The sequence below is a fragment of the Diadema antillarum genome, unplaced genomic scaffold (genome assembly GCF_040938485.1).
Source record: "Diadema antillarum isolate AM-2024a unplaced genomic scaffold, OU_Dant_1.0 scf00000038, whole genome shotgun sequence".
NCBI classification, from domain to species: Eukaryota; Metazoa; Echinodermata; class Echinoidea; order Diadematoida; family Diadematidae; genus Diadema; species Diadema antillarum.
In genome coordinates, this window is record NW_027270927.1 from 462247 (window position 1) to 484320 (window position 22074).

The window sequence follows — 22074 nt, forward strand, 5'->3', positions numbered from 1 at the left end:
TAGTAGTATAGTATAGCAGTAGTTGTTGTTGTATCAAGTTGTAGTAGTAGTAGTCTCGGGCGGCTCCTGGATACAGGAAATGATTTGACATTTCTATATAGATAATCTGAACATGATTTTAAAATTGAACAAAGCATCAATCTATGCGTAAACGTGTTTCATGTCACATTCATGTTGGTTATAATGACTCCTTACAATTTGAACTTATATTTTGCATTTCCTCGTTTTAGCAATCCATGTATTTCTCCACAATTTGAATTAAGACGCATGGATCCGATTTTGGTTACAAATGCAAGGAAGTTGACTCTGAAATCTTAATGATGATGCTATGCTAAAATGACAGATTACTTGCTTCTCATAATCCGCTCTTCCTCAATTTCGTGTGAACGCTTGTATGGCAAAAATGGCCCAATTTGATTTTCTCCATATAGTCACACAATTATTATCAGAAATTAATTTCCATAACTTGGTAAGAGGAAACTCTGAAGCGTACGGTTTGTTTGAAGTAATAGTTGATACAATAAACCAACAAGGGTGTCCTTGCATGATTCATCTCGCAGAATGTTACGCACATATGAGTTCGCACACAAGCACACCCTCCGTCTTTCTCTCCTTCAAAACTGTCTTCAAAAACTTACTCCACAAAATCTAAAATCGTGCTGCGGATGTCACGGAACACTGCACTATACATTCCACACGCTCAAAGACACGTATCTAAACATGACGATTATCTCACAGTAAATGGGAAAAAAAACCCTCTATTTTTGGATCGTTACAGTTATCTTGGTTATAGAATCCCATCTCCCCTACACTATATTATGGTTCTAGCCGCAGCAAGGGACCATAATGTTTCCGTACGAGACTGACAAGAAAGCTAAAAGGGGTGGAACAAGGGATATTGACCCTCTTGTGATCAATCGACGGGAGACCTGGATCGGCAGGCTTTCAAGAATAGATAATGTAAGGGATAATGGGCCAGTTACACGCATTTGCTTCCTATGATTATGTATAGATCGTTAAGCAGACTGAATCCACATTCTCCTCACTAAGTTACAGTAGGATGCCATTTATATTCAAACGTTATCTTGATGTTTGTTTTGTTTCCTTCTTGATCACGACAGGGTGACCAAAATCTAATTTGTGATAGAGATGACGGCTGTGGTGACGACGTTCAGATGTATTTGTAGTGAGAACAAGATGGAGATGAACCCATTAATTACGTAACTCTATGCACCTGTGAAGAGTTGTCCAAGTATAAGAATATCTGTATACGGCGAGAATCTCTACTCGCTGCGCCACAAACTCATAATTCTTCGGGTGATCGATCATTTCTATGTACTGGTCCATTCATAATATTATGTGGAATAAACTCCCACAAGACATTCGTAATCTATCTTCTCTTTGAATAGTAACTCTGGTAAGATTTCACTCAAAATCTGGTTATTTAGACAAGTATATTTTTGTAATTATAGTTTCTTCATCCCCCTTTCTCATATCTCTCTCCCATTTTTTTTTTCTTCCCAGTGCCATGAGCATCATTTATGATGGATACCGAAGCGTTTTAGTGTTCATATGCGGGTTTAGTGTATAGGCCTATACAACACCTATGACACCACAGAGAAATTCATAAATGTAGTCATGGTAACTATTTTGAATCATGCGTCAGCATATCCTCCGACACGTCAAGAGATGTCGAATTGGTGAAGATTCGTTCAAGCACTTTCATATGTCCTGACTGTACTACCAATATACACAAAACGGCCAGGTGAACGTACATCACAACATGAGTCCGCCTAGGTGTCATCCATACATTCATAACTGATAATCAGGGTAACCAGATAACCAGATTGCCTCCGTCAAGGTTACTATTATCTTGCAAAATTTACAATGTGGTTTAGTTACTTTTGAGCCTTAGAAAAGAAAAATCCCCGTCTTTCGTTGATATGAGGAGTGTGGAGAAAGTGTGAGAGACTTTAAAGGGGAGGTTTTCCCAGAACATAATGGTTCAGTCAGAGTTTGCAGAAAGATTGCCAAAACACTTAGTGAAAACATGAACTTCTCTTTAACAAACACAAAATCCCTCGATCTGCTGTACATAAGATACGTTATAAGGCAAATATTGGTTCAGTGCCTTCTTTGATGTCCCATATATTTCAGAGAATATTACTATTTAAATATCTTCTTTACATCGTTCTTCTATACTTTGAGATCACAAAAAATTAATTATGATACAGTTCCCATCTGAAAAAGCTGGCGCATAGAATAAAAGACCATAAATTTTCAAAAACCACAACTTTTTGACAGATTCTGTGATTGTCCTATCAAGTATTGAATCCACATCAGGTATGATTGGGAAAACTTCTTCCATTAAGCGATCGTACCTTAATAATGCAAGAACGAGCCATCGTTGCAGTTTTAATGACCGCGTCATACAACAATATAGGCCTAATCTTGCGAAAGCCTGTAGTTGTCCTATACCAGTCCTATCATAGTTGTTTTATCCTCCCTTGATCATTCTCTGAAATATGTCATTACATGTTTTGTTAATGTGAGATGCAAACATACCTGTGATGATTCGGAGATTGCTTCCTTCGCATATTATGCATGTGGTAGATCTTCCACAAAACACTTGAAGTATGCCAGACGCGCCCACCTTCTTCGCCTATATGACACTCACGCAGTTTCAAATACTATAATAGTAGCCAAAACATATACAGTACCTCTTAAGATGTGTGTATTTTGCAGTAGGATGAGTAATCAGTTAATAACTGTCTTAGGACCACCACTTCACTGTGCTATAGTCAGACGACTTTCTGGTGTCAAGATAATTTATGAGAAGATTTACATGTATTGGACCGCATCAAGAATCGATAAACGCTGACGTCTACGAGGAGCTCTCTGTCTGATTTACCACAGTCAATTTTTTCAAGATGACACCTACTTCTAGCTTCAATTAAATCCATGCACATTCGCAGCAAATTTAATATTCCATTCGTCGGCTACAGCAGACGGGATCCTGGCGTTGTTACAATGCATGTTGTCTCTCTGTTCCTGCGCTGGTGTCACGGGTTATCAGCTCCAACAAGGAATCTCTGGCACTTAACATTTTATACATTTCCATCTCGTATCGCAGTGACTTCTGATCATCGTTACGAAAATGTTTATCCTGGGTCAGATAGCAATAGTGTCAGACAGTAATCCTCGTATCAATCAATCATTTTGAAAAATATCTTTTGTATATACGCACTAAGAGGCAGGGATGTCCCATCTCAGTTTAATGGCCCAACTGGAAAGGAATACTGCAATCTCCGCTCTCATTACGATCAATTATATGCTCGAACCTACTTCGTCAGACAACACTATTCTCGTTTCTTTTTAAACACATCATTACGGGACTGCCGTGTGCTAAGTACAACGTGTTTTGGTCTCATTCTCTCTTTTACAGGGAGGTCCCATTGATTCTTTGCTTCTTCTTTTTTTCATCCGTTTGTTTGCACTCTATTCAGGGAGTTTGGCGAGTTGTATCAATTTGCAATGCTCATTGTGAACGCAAGAAAAAAAAGCCCAATTGACTTTTGATATATCGCATCAAACAGTTAGTCTTGGACCCAGCCAAAGATATTCAGTATTTAAGATATTATTTTCACCGTCAAATCACAGTAAATTTACCATGATCTACAATGGATTTGCAATAACGAGATGTAGTACAAATTTACAAGTAATGAGAGTATCACTATCATGAACTGAACATTGAGTGGAATTTCATTTTTCTTCATCAAATTGTTGGATTAAAATCATCTTAAAAGAAAGTTGGTTTTACACAGTGACTCATTCATTTTTATGAAAGAACAAAATCATTCTTCCAATAGTAAAGGGATCTGGTAGACAGGCAAGACAGAAATTTGACTTTCTTGAACCACACTACAGTGTGCAGACATTAACTAAGCATTCACATTAGTCTAGGCATGAAAAAGAAAAACAATTTTGTGAAAGGTGACTGCACTTTTGCTTAAAAAAACAAACAAACACAAAATAACACAAAAAGTATCATTTCCAACCATTCATTCATTTATTCATTCATTCAGCCAGTAGTGACACAAGTTAGTGGACAGGGTGAAAGAAATAACCGACAAGTTTGTGCATGGACATGATAGCAGAGAAGGGTCATAGGTCAAGGTGAAATGTCACTTTATTTTGGAAAAAAAAAACAACAGTCCAGCCATAACTTCAGCTAGGAATACAAATGATGTTGTAAGTACAGTCAACCTTGCCTAGGTTCAATCTATTTGGAGTGAAGAAATATAGCTTCGAACTCGAGAAAATTCTACTTAATTGAGGGATTTTAATCAAAAGAATAAAGAGAAGAGGACTTGAAAAGACTTTTAAGTTAGGCAATTATTCAACTTATGTGAGGTCAACTTAAGCAAGGTCGACAATAGGTGGACAAGATTGAAGTAAATTGACATGCACATGATGATGGTAGTGGGAGTAAGGTCAAAGGTCACTACGCTTTGGTATAAAATGTCATATTCTGGCCATAACTTCAGCTAGGAATATGAAATGGTACATGTAATATCTTCTAACATCAGAAATTTTAAACAAATTTAGTTCCCTGAAATGAGTGAAAGGTGAAGAGTCTATAGTCCCATCAAATTAGGTTACACACACACACACGCACACACACACACACACACACACACACACACACACACACTCTCTCTCTCTCTCTCTCTCTCTCTCTCTCACACACACACACACACACACACACAAATGTGCATATTCAGAAGAACGCACTGCATGGGATACACACATAAAGTTATATAGAATCACATTTACATCAGCTGATCAAATTGACTCATCAGTGTTAAGCCCGCCGCACACTATACGACTCACGACCTTACGACTGACAGACTTTGGATCTGAAATAAACAAGCGGTGTTAATTCTGAGGATATTGCGATTTATTTCGGATCCAAAGTCTGTCAGTCGTAAGGTCGTGAGTCGTATAGTGTGCGGTGGGCTTTAGATAGCATGAAGAAATTGAATATTGGGAATGATAAAAGAGGTGCATAAATTATGTCATGAATATCAATTGTTTCCCTGACTGCTTAACTATTATTAAGTATTCAACAGATATTGGTGGTGTATACAGGTGTATACATTCTACAACAACCACAAGCAGTTGGGAGTCAATTGAGAGACAAGAGAAGTCCATTCATGTATTTAGGACTCTATAAAGATAGATGACCGATCAGTTCAGTGAAACTCACAATAATAGCGCAGTAGAAAGGTCAATCAGATCCTGTCCATGCACGTTTAATATAAAAGAGTTTTTTTTGCTTTGTTTTGTTTTGTTTTGTTTTTGTTTTGTTTTGTTTTTTTGCAAACTGCCAGAGTTTCTGCATGCGCCGAGACTTTTTTTTTAATGTCATTTATGTCCCCCATGTCTCTCCGTTGTCTGTAAGTTTTGGGTACCTTCCTTTGTTTGTATTGTATCATTTTGTTCATCAAACATTCCACTGTCAATAATTATGTTCAGTATCTTCCGTTTCCCTTCTCTTGACGCTTTCTCCTCTTCTTTGCTCGCTGCGTCTTTATTCGCAGTATATTTTGTCTTTTTTCTCTGCCTTTCAATGCTTTTCGTACTCGTCTTTTGTGTCTCCCTTTTTTCTAGGTTGTTGTATCCTTTGCTTTTTATATCTCTATACTATTAAAACTTTTCTCTTTTGCTTTTGAATGCGTTTCTTCAAATCTGCTCATAAGCTGAATGATGTACAAAAGTGTGACAAAAATGAAACAAAAAAAAATCAAATTGAGAGCCAACTAGAAACAAAAGCACTGTGCATATCTTATCAAATGTATGAATATGATTAGTAGATAATTACACAATGATAACTGAATAAATGGTATAAAGATAAAAACACTAGTATACAGAAGAAAAAAATACAATGATTAAAACTAGAATAAGTACGTGTCCACATACTAGTACACGATGCCTATATAAGATACTGTTTGTTTTTTTTTTTAGAATTAAGATATGAAGGGGCCCTTGCTCCCCCTCTTTAATTTTTGCACCAGAAAATTGGTTTTTTTTTTCTTGCCAGCCGATGAAAATCTCGGTTCGCAATGCTTTCTTACAAACGCCGTAAGAGCTTTCTGTGAAACTTAAGGCATTCTTACGATCATCTAAAGTTAGAGGCTTCTATCTAGAATTGTATCCCGACCCTATGAAATCTACAGAAATCTTGCGTGGTTCTCTACGTTGTTCTTACGACTTTTGTAGGGCCGCCTTACGAAAAAAAAAGGGCTTCGTGCGATGTGAAAACAGAGCTGGCGGAGTTTTCAAAAGTGGAGGGGGGGGGGGGGCACTTCCGGGTTTCATGAGCTAACAAGCACACACACACACACACACACACACACACACACACACACACACACACACAAAACTCAACGCAAGTTCTGATGCCACTTCCAGGTTTCTTCAGCTGACAAGCGAAAATAAAAAAATGGTCTTCAGCGCAAGCAGTACCGCGCTCACACTTCAAGGGTCTATCTCTTTCTTTCTTGAGCCACTTACGCACTTCCAGGGTAAAAGAGGGGGGGGGGGGGCAAAGTTATATTCTTTTGTATGGTTTTAAAAAAAAAGTTGAGGGGGGGGGGCGAGCCCCCCACTCCTGGTTCCGCCGGCCATGGAAAAAAAAAAAATCTTGGTCAGGAACGTCGACCAGGCGGCGAAATTACGAATGGTTTAAGTCTAGGAACGCTGGTTTCGTACGATTTCCCGAGGAAGATCCTACAGAATGGTCCAAATAACGTTCTTACTACGTTCGTAGCAGTTCGTAAAGGCATCTGTGACCAGTTTTTTTTTCTTTTTCTTTCTGAGTCCGAATTGAACATCAATTATATTCTATGAATTCACTTTGAAATCACAAAAAAACTTAATTGTGAGGAAACTAAAGGTGCAGTTAGTTTATAGGAGAGATAAAGGGATCTGAATCTTAATTCATATTCTTTATGGACATTTTTTTCATTTTTTTTTTTCTCTCTCTCTCTCTTTGGCAAAGAGTTTTGTTTGTTTGTTTCTTTCTTTTTTGTTTTTTGTTGGTAGGACTTGCCGGTTGCCACTGGTCGCCAGCGGAAATTGCCGAGCAAGCCACTGCCAGCTTAATTCGTCGCGAGCGGACGAACCGCGTGTACTGCGGTGTCACACTGTTGCATTTTGCTGCATTCAAGAATGTATGTGTGCTGCTAGCTGCGCATTGGCTGTCAAGCAAGGTGTACGATCCTTGTAAGTCAGAAAGAATCTGTGCGTAGCAGCAATGGCAGGTAAATGGAATATGACTTTTTGCAACCTTGCAAAGCTCGATTGTAGATGTCCTTGTTTTGTTGCGAAAATAACCCCAAAATATGCCTACAGGGTTTTAATGAGAGATTCTATCAGAAAATAATAATTTCATGTAATTCACCAGAGATAACTTTATACCAACACCACAATCTGTAGTCCCATACGTTGTGTTCTATGTGTGGTATACGTATTACTGTGTCTTGCGAGGTCATAACAATTAACGTTATAATTAACATTTTGGGCTTCAATCTGCCTGGTGAACAAATATGATTGTGGGATTAAAATTGTACAAGACTTATTGGCCCCTCTTCTACTCTAACGTTAGTCGTCGGGGTGCGGTTTGAAACAAACTTGTGTTTAGTGCTGTGAGGTTTTTTTTTTTCTGATTTTGATGAAAACATGCCATGCGGCATGGGCATGGCCCATGCCCATGGCCTATCCCCTATGTCAGAGTAAATTTATTAATTTATCATGACATTAAGTCATTATCAATATTGCACATTGTCATTGGCATGAACCCATGTCTGGAGAATTGCTGCTCAGGACCAAGGCAGCATGGGTTATATAAAGTTTAAATCACTCACTTATCCTTATTTTTTGTCTTTTGTATCTTGTTTGTACTTGTACTGTAGTTGTACTTATATTTGTCAGTATGATTTCTCCAAGTTCGATGTGAAATAATTGAGTGATGCATGATGTTTTGTTTACCACACACTGTAGTTCTGTACACTGCACTGCTGTATGTTATTACAAATATCCAAAGCAATATCACATAATCAGTATCGACAGTACAGAAATGGGTTGGTGGTTCTCGTTGCTGATGCATACTCGCGTATCATAAGGTTGGTCAGATCTGATGTTCACACTTCTGGGGTTGGGGCACTTCTCTCCCTTGTCACGCTCCAGCTCCTGGCCACAGCACCTTGAACCTGCTGCTGGTCTGTGTCATAAGAGAATACGGGCATGTATAGTATGTGCGCCCGTATGTGTGTCTTGTGTGTAATAATCATAAACTTTCATTACAAAACCATCAAAACATCAGTGCTAATGCTCTTTCGTATCACTACCGTTGAATTCCACTTCATCAAATTTCACCAAAGTCAGAGAATCAAACAGTCAAACTAGCATTGAAATTTTGTGTATCGATGTGTATCGTTCACATGACTTTGAACACACTGCCCTGGCCTAGCCCAACTCGACTAGACACCCTGCTGCGCACAGTGACTTGCTGTGCAGTGACAGGGGCCATGTATTGTATAGAATATCCAATGCTGCACACTGGCAGTGATCCAACGGTCCCTGACCAATAAAAATCACTGTCAGACCAGTAACTTTTTCAGATTTGGACCTGGAAAAACTGGAAAAACTGGGTACCTACTGGTCCAAAAGACAGGTCTGACCAGTAATGGGTTAGTGTGCAGCCCTGGAATATCTTATCTAGTTATGAAGATCCCTGCTGCTGTACTGTCCAGTGTATGGGAAGTATTGATTTGTTGTTGTGAGAATTGTGCTAAAAACTGCTAGTTTATCTAAACTTCTAATGACATACTATGTATGAGTATTTCTATGATGTTGGATGCCTTCGACTCGCATGGTAACATGGAATCATGATCACGGTCAATAAATTTAAGCTGCGTAAAGTTTCTTTGGAAATTAGACCATTCCATATCTTGACCCCTACCCTTTTTTCACCCAACTTCAGTAACTAATTATTGAAATTTGAAACCAATTCTTTTTTTTTTTTAATGTAGTTTAGTTGACCAGAATTGTATGTCATGCCTTGAGTCTCATGTCTGTTTCGTGTGAGAGCCTAACATGAATGTTCGATCATGCTCATTGGAGGTTCTGCACAATAGAGAAAGAAGAAGAATTTGACAATATTGTGGGCTAGGGGTGTCAAAAGTCAATGGTAGCCCCCCCCCCCCCCCCCCCCCACACACACACACACACACACACACCCACCCTTCCCATCCCATAAAATTGTTAAGTAAATTAATCAAAGTAAAGAACCACGTGCATGTATTTCAGGAAGATGCAGCACATGATTTGTCGAAGTATTTTGCTTTGACATTATGGCTTCAAGATTTTTCTTACAGGCGTTGATGTCTTTGCTTTAAATGTCTCATATGTAAACAACTGTACTGTAAACTAGTATGTGGAAAGACTTCCTTATTTTCCCCCACTTATTTTGCCATACCACCCTACACTTTCCTACCGTTGAAAATCTTGTGCATAGATGAACACCGTTGGTGTATATCTGTATGTAAGCTAACAAGGGTATGGTAGTATAGAGTGGTATGGCATGTTTGGTTGTTGTTTTTTTCTTGGGGAGGGGTACACAAGGAAGTATTTCTGAGTATGCCTGTATGCACTCTGAAATGTTTGATTTTGTCTGTCCTCTGCAGATGAATTTAAAGGAGAAGGAGGAGAGGGTAAATCCAGCAAGAAAAATAAAAAGAGGAGGGCTAAGAAAGGTGGACCAGCTGCAGGGGAGGTCTCTACAAGTGACCAGGAGCCAGACTTTGACCCTGTAGAAGAGTTAAGGGAAAGACTGTCTGAAGCTAAAATCAGTAAGGTAATAAAGCAAATTATTACTCATGTTCAGGACTGTAACAACAGTCTCTCTGTGAAATACAACTGTATGCCAACATTGTATTTTATCAAAGTTAGCAGGGAATGACCACTAGTCAGGTACACCTGCCAGTGAAGCAGATCTATAGTAAATGGGTGATGATTTTATGCATCACTTCACTGACACAAAGTGAAGAAAGGATTTTAATCATTTGTAAGATGATTGACAGCAAAGCATTTCAGTTTCTGAGAGGAATGATAGGCATGTTACATTTTGAGTGTGACTCAATGTGTTCACAGATTCGTGCATGAAATAGAATATGAGAGCACTTGATTAAACAATTTAATAAATAGTATGGCCTTTTAAGATTTTATCAATTTATGTTCTGAAAGCTTGGCCATATGTTAATTGTAATTTACAAGCTACTAAATCTTCAATATGTATTGGCTATTTGAGCACACGGCCTCAAGCTCTGTTTACTTCCAGAGTAAAGGAGAGGAGATCTCCAAACCACCCATGGACTGTGATGATGACACCAAGACACTAAATTTGTGTTTCAAGATTTATCTGTTGCTGAGTGAAACCTAGGTGAATGCCAGGTCCTCCTTTGAATAGAGCAATAAGAGTGATGACACGAAATGTAAGATATAATGTGACATCTGTGTACTTAATTCCATTGTTAGGATCACACACTGGCAAACAAACTTCGGAAGCAGCTATGGATTGTCCAGGACTTGTCAGCAGGTGTCATGTAAGTATGATATGGCCAAATAGAAAGCTCTTCATGTTGTTCTGCAAAGGGAATAACACATCTCATTATGATACAGAGGAAAGCAGGAAATACTGGTAATGAAGCGGATTAATATTCCAGCAGGTTATGTCATATTGTCAAGGAAACAATACAGATCTTGGTAATTATTCACAGAGTTACAGGATCAAGCTAGAGATATTCTATATCAATGAAAATATGTTTTTGTCCCCGCCGAACGAGTTCGAGCAGGGGACTATGAAACGTACGTGTGTGTGTCCGTGTGTCCGTCCGTCCGTGTGTCCGTCCGTCCGTGTGTCCGTCCGTCCGTCCGTGTGTCCGTCCGTGTGTGCGTCCGTGTGTGATCAAAATCTTCAATTTGCTACTTCTCTGTCATTTATGAGCCAATTTTGATTCTGTTTGCTTTATATGATAGCACTACATGGGAGCTTTGAAACTTCTACACAGAATTTCAGTCGTGACCTTTGACCTTGACCTTTGACCTATATTGTACATTTTGCTACAAAATGCTACTCCTTCGCCATTTCTAACCCGATTTTGATTCCGTTTGCTTTATGTGATGGCACTAGGTGAGGGCTTCAAAACTTCTACACAGAATTTTGACCTTTGACTTCTTTGACCTTTGACCTTGATTTTTGACCTGTATTGTACATTTTGCTACAAAATGCTACTCCTTCGCCATTTCTAACCCGATTTCGATTCCGTTTGCTTTATGTGATGGCACTAGGTGAGGGCTTCAAAACTTCTACACAGAATTTTGACCTTTGACTTCTTTGACCTTTGACCTTGATTTTTTGACCTATATTGCACATTTTGCTACAAAATGCTACTCCTTCGCCATTTCTAGCCTGATTTCGATTCCGTTTGCTTTATGTGATGGCACTAGGTGAGGGCTTCAAAACTTGTACACAGAATTTTGACCTTTGACTTCTTTGACCTTGATTTTTTGACCTGTATTGTACATTTTGCTACAAAATGCTACTCCTTCACCATTTCTAACCCGATTTCGATTCCGTTTGCTTTATGTGATGGCACTAGGTGAGGGCTTCAAAACTTCTACACAGAATTTTGACCTTTGACTTCTTTGACCTTTGACCTTGATTTTTTACCTATATTGTACATTGGCTACAAAATGCTACTCCTTCGCCATTTCTAACTGGATTTCGATTCCGTTTGCTTTATGTGATGGCACTAGGTGAGGGCTTCAAAACTTCTACACAGAATGTTGACCTTTGACTTCTTTGACCTTTGACCTTGATCTTTTGACCTATATAGTACACTTTGATACTAAATGCTACTTCCGGCAGGGACATATTTTACGCACCGCGTAATTTCTACTTTTCCTTGTCTTTTTCAAGGTCACCTGAGCTCAAGTGAACTATTACGAGCATTCATTGTATGATGTACAATACATTATGTGTTTTGTGTCATGTGAAAACGTGTTACATTTTCAGCTTCTTCTTAAAATCTCCATGACAGACTTTCATCAAACTTAGCAAGTACAGTAGCATCCCCAGGCTGATAGGATCTCCATTTGTGCCCCGCTTCTAGACCCTCCTTGGGGCCCCAAAGTCTCCAAATTAAGTAATCTTTACAAATCTCCTTTTCGAGAAGCAGGCATGACCAAGCTAAGTTAGTGCTATGGTTAAGTACTTTAAATGTAGTTTCAAGTTTTTTTTTTTTTTTCAAGGTCACCTGAGCTCAAGTGAACTATTACGAGCATTCATTGTATGACGTACATTGTGTGTTTTGTGTCATGTGAAAATAGGAACCATGACCTCATTGAGGACCACCCCAACCTGGCCCCAAAGCCCCATGGGCTAAGTACATTGTGGTTATGGTTAAGTATGGTTAAGTACATTAAGTGTAGTTTCAAGTTTTTTTTGTTTTTGTTTTTGTTTTTGTTTTTGTTTTGTTTTGTTTTGTTTTTGTTTTTGTTTTTGTTTTTTTTTTTGGGGGGGGGTTTCACAATAGACCATGGGGTGCTTTGTTATTGTCACAAGGGTGATAGAATATTGTATTTGTACAAATAGGAACCATGACCCTCTTTGCTGACCACCCCAACCTGGCCCTAAAGCCCTAAATAGACAATCTAAACATTTTTATCTTACAAGAGCCAAATGGCTCAAGTGAGGTATTAGTATTGTGATCACTTTCCATCCGCAGTCTATAAAATGTTTTACTTTTTATCTTGTAATCAAAAACTTGTGGCTGGATTTGGACAAATGGGCTATTATTCTTGCAGTGGCCAGTATTCAACACATAATCCCCAAACACAGACTGCAAAATCATATTCTTGGTCATGGTTACACATACTTTCTTGAATAAATCTGGGAGGTGGGACTTTTTGAAGACAAGACCTCAATAGAAAATCATATTTTACTTTAAGGAATCCCAAAAGAATGCCACTATTCAGTCACTGCACTATGCAACTACAGTTGAACCTCTATTATCCGGCCTCCCTTTATCCGGATCTCTCTATTATACGGACGCAATCTCGCCGTGATTTTTTTAAAAAATAATTACGGGAGGAAAGGGGGATTCCCAACTCCTTGAGAACTCCTACACAAACACACATGAATTACATATTAATTCCAACATGATTAACATACATTCACATCAAATTTCCTTCCATATTGCTTACCCTCAGACATTTTAACATCCCACCAAACATCCCCAAATGTAACAATGAAAAAGTTGCAGTATACACATTACTACATGTGGTACTACAATGGCTACATCAGTACATGTGTATGTATATGTACAGTGTATAAAGCATTGAGTCTCCTGTATCCGGCCAAATCCAGTATCCGGATGAGCCCCGGTCCCGACTTGTCCGATACGAGAGGTTCAACTGTATATAATATGGGAGGAACAGAAATTTTGCATGACTCTTTCAGTGTACTGGGTCTGCGGTTATGTGGTTTCAGCAAAATATACAAAGTTGGTATTAGCTGTCAACTGAGTTGGATGTGTTAATGTGCACACAAAGAGTTAGAATACAGAAGCAGCTCTGATAGCAAATGTTTTTAGGAGAAGAACAAACAAGAACTTATCAATCCTCTCCTCTCTGCATTTCTCTCTCAAATAGTCCAAGGGTGGACCCTGAAGACAAGGAGGGTCAAGCAATGGTCAGTGAGTTCCAGAGGACTGGTATCATTTCCCTTCAGCACCAAAATGCAGACCAGTCCTCCATAAAGACAGTGGAGAAGGAACCAGTGTCTGCTCCTCAACCTGTAGGACCAATGGATGACAAGAGGCTGAAGAATCTCAACAAGAAACTCAAGCAGATTGAACAGCTGAAAGAAAAGCAGAAGAAAGAGAGAAAAACTTGAGGCAAATCAGGTTAGTTGTTGCATTGACCTGTATTGAGGCGAGTAATGCCCAACTTTCATCTGCATTTTAACGATGCATGTATGTTCAATGCTTCGTGCATCTACATTATGGGGTCCTCTGTGTCAATACTGTAAAGGAAGCTTTTGCTTTGGCTGCAGGATTGAGAGTTTGGTTGTCATGCTCATACAACCTACTGTTCATTCTCATGGTGCTTTTGTACTTTGGTGTGTAAGAATGGAGTTTTAAGAAAATTGCTCAAAAGAAAAAGTTCAAAAAATTGTTTACGGGCATATAAATTGGTCCTTTTGTCATTTTAGGTCATGGGAAAGTGCATCACCATACTGGAGGGGGAAAAGGTAGCCAGTGAGATAATACTAAATGATAGTAAAAGGGATGATACCTGGTATCGTACATTTGCTGTCTGACAATTATTTTTTTGGGGGGCGGAGGTTTTGGGTCATGGCATAGGGTTTGGGTGCGAAGAATATATTATTGATTAGTAGTGCAGTAATATTTGTAGTCCGTCTTTAGAGATGTACAGCTGTACTATGTTAACACTTTTTGTGTACACTAGATTGACTTTTTTTATGGGGGGAGGGACGAATACCATTTGCCACAATTATATTTCTAGTTTGTATGTACAATAATTCACCTTGTGTACATGCTCAATTTGAAATTATTTGTATTATTATTTTTATTATTTTTTTTTTTTGGGGGGGGGGGGTGTATGTGTGTTCAACTACTCCTGATGTGCTTCCTTCTGTAAAGTTGGTTGGAGAGACCCAAGGGTCATAGTGATTTTGATTGCTCTTTTCCAACCTGGCAACTTAAGGAGGCTCACCAGGGAAAGCCTGACATTTTGTATTGTGTTTTGCTTGTTTTGTTTGTTTTTCTGTTATCACTTGTATTGTTTTGCAAATGCTGAATAAATGATAATAATGAAAATAATGATAATCAAGAGAATGAATTTTTGAAAGTTTGAATAGACTGATTATGATTGTTGTGGAAATCAAGTATTATGCACACAAGCTTGACACTGGTTGCTCAAAGCAGACCTTGCTAATTTGAATGCTTATCAGTCTCTTACATGCAATTGCCTTTCTATTATTTCTTTTGTGTGCAGTTGGAGAAGATTAAGTCAGAGGCAGCTGTCCGTCAGGAAATCAGAGAAACAGAGGAACTCATCAGCAGGATTACGGCCGAGATGAAAAGATGACAAGATCATTTTACACATTCTGTTAATTCTAGGTACATGTAGTTAGTTTAGAATGAAATGGTGCTCATAACTGTTGGAGAACATACATACATCTATGGTTTGCCAAAGAATTCCATTAAGATGTATCTTACTCATCACCGTCCACTAGATTTATGACAGTTTAGAAACTTAAGAAACTGACATACATTGCTCACAATAGTTACCTGGGACATGCAAAGTTAAAAGGACAAGCACCCAGGATTCTATAGAGCTCTGTTGGATGGCGTGGTGATCACTACCATTTTCATTAAGAAGATCAATGATGCAACGCTAGTTAACTGTCAATGAATGTTTATCTTGGGTGCGTTTTGCAAGCACTCTCTCTTTGGTACAGGTTCAGTAGTTATTCACGATTTGCTGTCTGTAGGGTAAACATAGTATGTGCATTTTGGACTGGACCGATTATATTGATCATATCTTGATGGAGATCTAGTTTTGTACTCACATAGCAGTCTGTCGTCTACTAAATAGTTACAGAGGAAACTCGGTATAACGAACACTGCTATAACGAGATATCGGTTATTGCGGGGAAATTTTCCCGGTCCCAAATTTCTTTCCACACAAGTCTATGTAAAATGCTACTCTTACAGCGAGATCGGCTATAATGAAATAACTGCTATAACGAGATAAATTTTGTGATTTCCGAACAAAGAAAAACATAGCCAATCAAACCTGTTACAGCGAGGTAAAGCAAGAATGTCTTCAGGTAAAGCTTTACTTCGCCTGTGCTATCATGTTCCGAGATTGTAAAACTCAATGCGCCAAAAACTGTCTTGTACACACATATTTTCTTCAGCGCACTCCAGCTAGCACCGCATGTTGTACGTGTATGTGTGTGTGCACTGATACATGCAGAAATGTGATGGGACGGCCGTATGTATACATGACATCATCATGACGTTTAGCAGGTGTGAGGCAATCTGACGTTGTGATTGGCTTTTCTACGTAGTGAATTCCCAATCTTCACACACACGCAGTCATAATGTACATACAGAATGTGTCACATACACACACAGCATTGTGCAGACCATATTCAAGCTTTCCACACACAACACACACCCATACCATAACCACATACCAATCCACAGACGATCTTGACACAATCGCAAGCTATATGAATTTACAAATTCAAACATCTACAATTAATAAGAAACACATTCTTGATATTGGATTTCATTGTCGAAAAACATCTTCTTACCCATAAAGGTTAGTAATTCCCTCACACACATTACCAGGTTATCAGTTTTGATTGAAAGATGATGGAGTAGTCCCACATGTGCAAATTAATCGTCTTTATGTTATGCTTTCTTTAATGCCTACTGATATAACGAGATATCGGCTCTAACGAGGAAAACAACCCGACCATCTCATTATATCGAGTTTCCCCCTGTGTATTACAGTGGACTCCTGAATAATGAAGTTCTCGGGACCGGCAGTTTTCTTTCGTCACATCGGAATTTCATTATAACCAAACAAACAATAAAAATACATAGAGTGGATAATGTTGCGGCCTGAATTTTTACTTCGTTGCAATGGGAATTTCATTATAACCGTGTTCGTTATAACAGGAGTGCACTGTATGTATACATATTTATGCCAAAGTTTCCATGGCTTGTCAGCCAGCAAACTCTGTCTCTGAAGGATCCTTAATGTAGTATGTGGAACCAATGAGGAGGAGCATTGGCCCAATCAAGAGATGAAACAAAATTTACTGTAAACGCACATTTTATTGCGGTGTATTAATTTTTGCACATTTCGCACTACTTTTGGCTAGCATGACTTCCAACGCCCACAAAAATACCTTCACAAATTTCTGTGCACATTCTAAATGGGTTGACGACTGTGCAGTGTGAATTAAAAGACCAGTGAATATATCATTGAGCCGCTCAGTACGAAAAAATAATCGTGCAAAACTATGGATGTTTACAGTACATTGCTGTGACCACTTTTGACAAACTCACTGTGTGAGTCGGTTTTACTCAAATGTTGGGAACATGGCAGATGCTTAAGTGTAGGTTCATACAACAGTGCCTTCTTGAAGACAGGGTCTGTTTCCCTTTCAACAGGAGTCTTTAGCACAAACTGTCATTGTATGTTTGCAGGAGAAAGTGTGCATTCTGTTATCCAGGTAACACCTTGCCTTTTTATTATTTACTTAATTCAGTGTGTAAAGCAAGACAACATCCAAATCTCATAACACTAGGCTTTTCATGTATCAGGTGAGAAGAGGGAAATATATTTAGCCATTCTGTTATCAGCAATGTGTTTCTGCTTTTACCTAGCTTCCCCAGAGCATACCTCAGGAAATAGATTAGTCTGGTTAGTGTCACTTGCCTTCACTAATCATACATTCCAAATTTTTTATGCAAATTGCTTGATATTTACTGCCTTTTGAATGCAAATGCAATGGGCCGGATGCATAAACGCTAGCAATTGCTTGTGCTAGCCTTCTTACTCGAATCCGTATGCATAAAAACAAGCAATTGCTTGTGAGCAGAAGCTTTTGCTAGCAAGCTAAAGCAATTGCTTGCTGCCCGCAAGCAATTGCTTAGAGACCAAACATTTGCTTAAAAATGTATGCATAAAACATACCTTTTGCTAGTTCTTGCTAGCAATTGCTTACGATTTTCCAAGCTCTGTAAATGAGCTTGAGCTTTTGCTTATCTGGAACGTTCCCTTTTAAGTATGATTTTCATATTCATGAAAGAAAGACCACACTTGTGAAGGAGTGGTATAAATCTACAAGAAATTACTCATAAGTAGAGTGAGAAATTTTTCATTTCAACAACGGGAATGTCCAGTGGTTAGCATGCAAAATGTGATGAAAAACATGTAGGATGTCTGACTTCGGCGGAGAGCAAGGAGACCTATCTCCACGTGCGATCTGGCAGATCCGGGGCAACTGCAAGCAGTGATGGGAATCAGCCAGTAATGCATGTGTGTGTGTAGTTTGTGTGTGCGACTGTGTGTGCATTTATGAGTGTCATTTCATAGCTTTTGTGCTATGTCAGGAAATGCTTGTGCACACACATGCCCTTTCAAATACCTGCTGCCACATTCGCCTTTGTTCTTGTGTTCGCACAGGCGTGACGTCCCTTTTGTTGAAACGCAAGCAATTGCTTGTGCGGGACAAGCAAAATGTATAAGCACTAGCCAAAAGGTTATGCATATGGATTTAAGCAATTGCTTGAGCTACTCCTTTTGCTAGACGAGCTTGTGCTTTTGCTTGAAGCGATTGCTTACAAGCAATTGCTCGTTTTATGGCATTCGGCCCAATGTCTGCAATGAATCAGGAGTCACATTCCAGGGATTTTGTTTTTGTTGTCACACATTTTTATGCTTCTGAGAAATCTGTATGCCAAAGATATTTTTGCATGCAGTGTATAACTGCATAATGTGAATATCAAAATGTACGTACAGTCAACCTTGCCTCAGTCCAAATCTATTTGTGACCGTTGCACCTCAAAACGAACATAAAGTCGCACACACTGCTTTTGTGTCAGGACTGAAAATAAGTGAAATGGGTCAACCTAGCCCGAACTTGACTTTTTCATATTTTCTGAAAAGAGCTGGTCTTCTTTTACATTATGCTAAAATTTGGTATCATAAAACGGGCAGGAAAGTGTGTTTTTTTAGCAGGTTTATCTCGAACTTTTTTTGGTAGAATTGTGTGATTAGGTGTCTTTAGAATCCTTTTTTCATTTCTGAAAAACCTTGTCCACACTCTTCACTTTCAACTCTAATAACTTTTGAAAGGATAATGCTACTGCTTTGAAAGTTGGCATTAATTATGGACAGAATGTGTTAATGAGGCATGCTCAATTTCATTTTAATCTGATAATCCCTTCATTGTTGTTACTCTGGTGGTTTACTTCTGTTTTTTGTCCCATCATCGCACAGCCAGCACGGTTTGGTAAAGATTTAAGCGCTTGAATAGACACTGTACTTCAGAGCCTCTTTTCTCAGTTCACACTTTTCCTGAGTTTGTGCTTTCTTTCCAATATTTAGATAGGTTAGGAGAGTCCATTTCGATTTGAGTTATACATCATTTTAAAGCTTAAAGTCTGCTCTTTCAGAATATGGTCTTAACTAGAAATGCATGTCTGGCGACTTATTGTTTGTTTTGAGGTGCAGGGTCACATTTGGCCTGAAGAAATAGCTTTGACTGAGAGAAAATTCAACTTGTGAGGGAATAAAATCAGTAGAATATAAAGAGAAAAGGACTTGAAGATACCTTCAACTTTGGCGATTATTTGACTTACGCGAGGTCGTCGGCATAAGCAAAGTTGATTGTATGTACACATGCTGCGTACAGCAACTTAAATCGTATCCTACCCAAGTATAATTAACACAATCAAGAGAAAGGTCTTTTCTTTTTTCTTCGAGACTTCCTTGAGATTTATTTAGTATTAGTGCTTGCACTTCTACATGAGGCAAATGTGTAAACCCCCCTGTGTGCCACATTATTCTAGAGATTGCAACGTTGGCATGCTGTTGGGAAAACATTTTTTTTAAATCTCCATGTATCTTTCTATAGATTTTTGTTTTGCTACACAACCAATGAGCAAAGTTGTAAAGAAAATTCCAAGCCTTGCTTTGATGTAAATTTTATGGCAAATCTATGTTTACTTTTCTTTCAAATGACCAGTAGTTACATTATTGTCCAGGCATAGCTTGTGCACACAAAACAGTGACAGGAAGTCAGAAATCACTCAAAAATCCAATAGATAACACTGCTTGATATTCAATCACCACACAGTGCAAAATATGTGTGGAGGAATGAGATCATGAGTGAAGCTTTAGTTGTCCCGTGGCATTTGAAGATTTATTAATAGATTCGGGTGAGTTTGTGTGTTTGAGCAAAATATGCGAACTCGGCATGCTGCCGACTGAGTTTGGCATGTGAATGTGGCACATAAAGAATTAAGAGCTGGTGTATGACATCTTTACACAAAGTATGTACTGTATACTGTGATGACTATCATGTACCATATTGATTTACTCACGATTGTGCATGTACAGAATGTAAGAAGAGATAATACTAATGTTTTCAGTCATTCCAAGTTGAAAGCTTTCCCTGATGAGCGTAATATCTGGGCCAGCTTTGGTACTGGGTCATTCAGCTCTCATTCAGTGGAGGTGTTTAATCCTGTGTGTGGTTTGAGTGTCGAATGGAAGAGAAAACCCAGTGTCCCAGACAGAGCTGTCTGAAAGCCTGAAGAAGATGGATGAGATGACACATCAAAAGTTTGGTGCCACGAATAAAAGCTGTTGACGCTAATAATGCATTACAATATCTTTTACTCATCTTTTGTGTACTGGAACCAACATGTGGACTAAAATTCTCATATCTGTAATTATATGCACATGTGTGTGTGTGTGTGTGTGTGTGTGTGTGTGTATAACCTAATTTGATGGGACTAGACTCTCTGCTATCATGTTCATGCACAAACTTGTCAGTTATTTCTTTCACCCTGTCCACTAACTTGTGTCACTACTGGCTGAATGAATAAATAAATGAATGAATGGTTGGAAATGATACATTTTTTTTTTTTAATAAAGCAAAAGTGCAGTCACCTTTCACATAATTGTTTTTCTTTTTCATGTCTAGACTAATGTGAATGCTTAGTTAATATCTACATGCTGTAGTGTGGTTCAAGAAAGTCAAATTTCTCTCTGTCTGTCTACCAGATCCCTTTACGATTGGAAGAATAATTTTGCTCCTTCATAAAAATGAATGAGTCACTGTGTAAAACCAACTTTCTTTTAAGATGATTTTAATCCAACAATTTGATGACTGGAAGCTTTTCATAACAGCACATGTACACATACAACTTAGAACAGAGCCACTGTGCTGTAAATCACAAAATAACAGCATTTCAAAAACACATGCTATTCTATGCAAAGTGCATTTACACCGTTCTGAACAAGAATATCCTTACACAGTACTTACATTAAAAAGGCGATTGAGATACGGTGTAAGCCATACACGTACATAACTCAACCTTGGTACACTCAACTGGCTTCTACTTTTTGCACACTGAACAAGTCAAACCATCCCTTGCATGCCATTCGACAAAAAGAAACAATTGCGAGTTGAAAATGGTGGCATGCCATTTTCCAAATAAATGCTGTGAAACATTCTACTCTACTGGCGTTCCTATTTCAGATGACACGAGCACTTTATAGAGAAGACCAACAATCATAGTTTACAGCATCACATAGAGCACCAATAACAAACTCTTGTTTGACCTTTTTACCACTTACATTAATGTTTTTTTGTTTTTTTTTTTCATGAGCACACAAATGACATCAAATAAGTACAGTACAACTGGATGGCAAAGCAAAACATGTGTACCATGACCAAAATAGAAAATGTTCACTAGGTAATACACTCATTTGCATAAACCTGTATTCACAGCACCTTACAAACTAATTGCACATGAATTTGCTTATCTGTAAAAGATGAGTGCAAGCCCACTTTACAGCTTGCTAGTTTAAGCAGTCAAAACCAGATATATCTCAACAAATGTGTGGTGTGCAGCAATTCTTACTAGACCCACATTTGTTAGCATTAACATGTGCAATGTATCATGTGCAGATGTCTCTTTACAGGGGAAAAGCACAGAAAAAGTAACAAACTGGAATTTTTATTCCTGCTAAATGAAACCCTGTAGATTTGTCTGTGCTATTCCATTTTTGATAAAGTAGTCCCCACCTCTTTATGTTATTTCAATACAGTGACCTAACTCTACAATGGAAGATTACAGAGCACAACATGGCTCAAGTGAGATTTTT

The 22074-nt window shown here is 38.5% G+C and overlaps 1 pseudogene; it reads left to right on the plus strand.

Moving 5' to 3' along the window:
• Positions 1–7269: 7269 nt before the first annotated feature.
• On the plus strand, positions 7270–15294 carry LOC139709997 (uncharacterized; annotated as a pseudogene).
• Positions 15295–22074: the final 6780 nt, after the last annotated feature.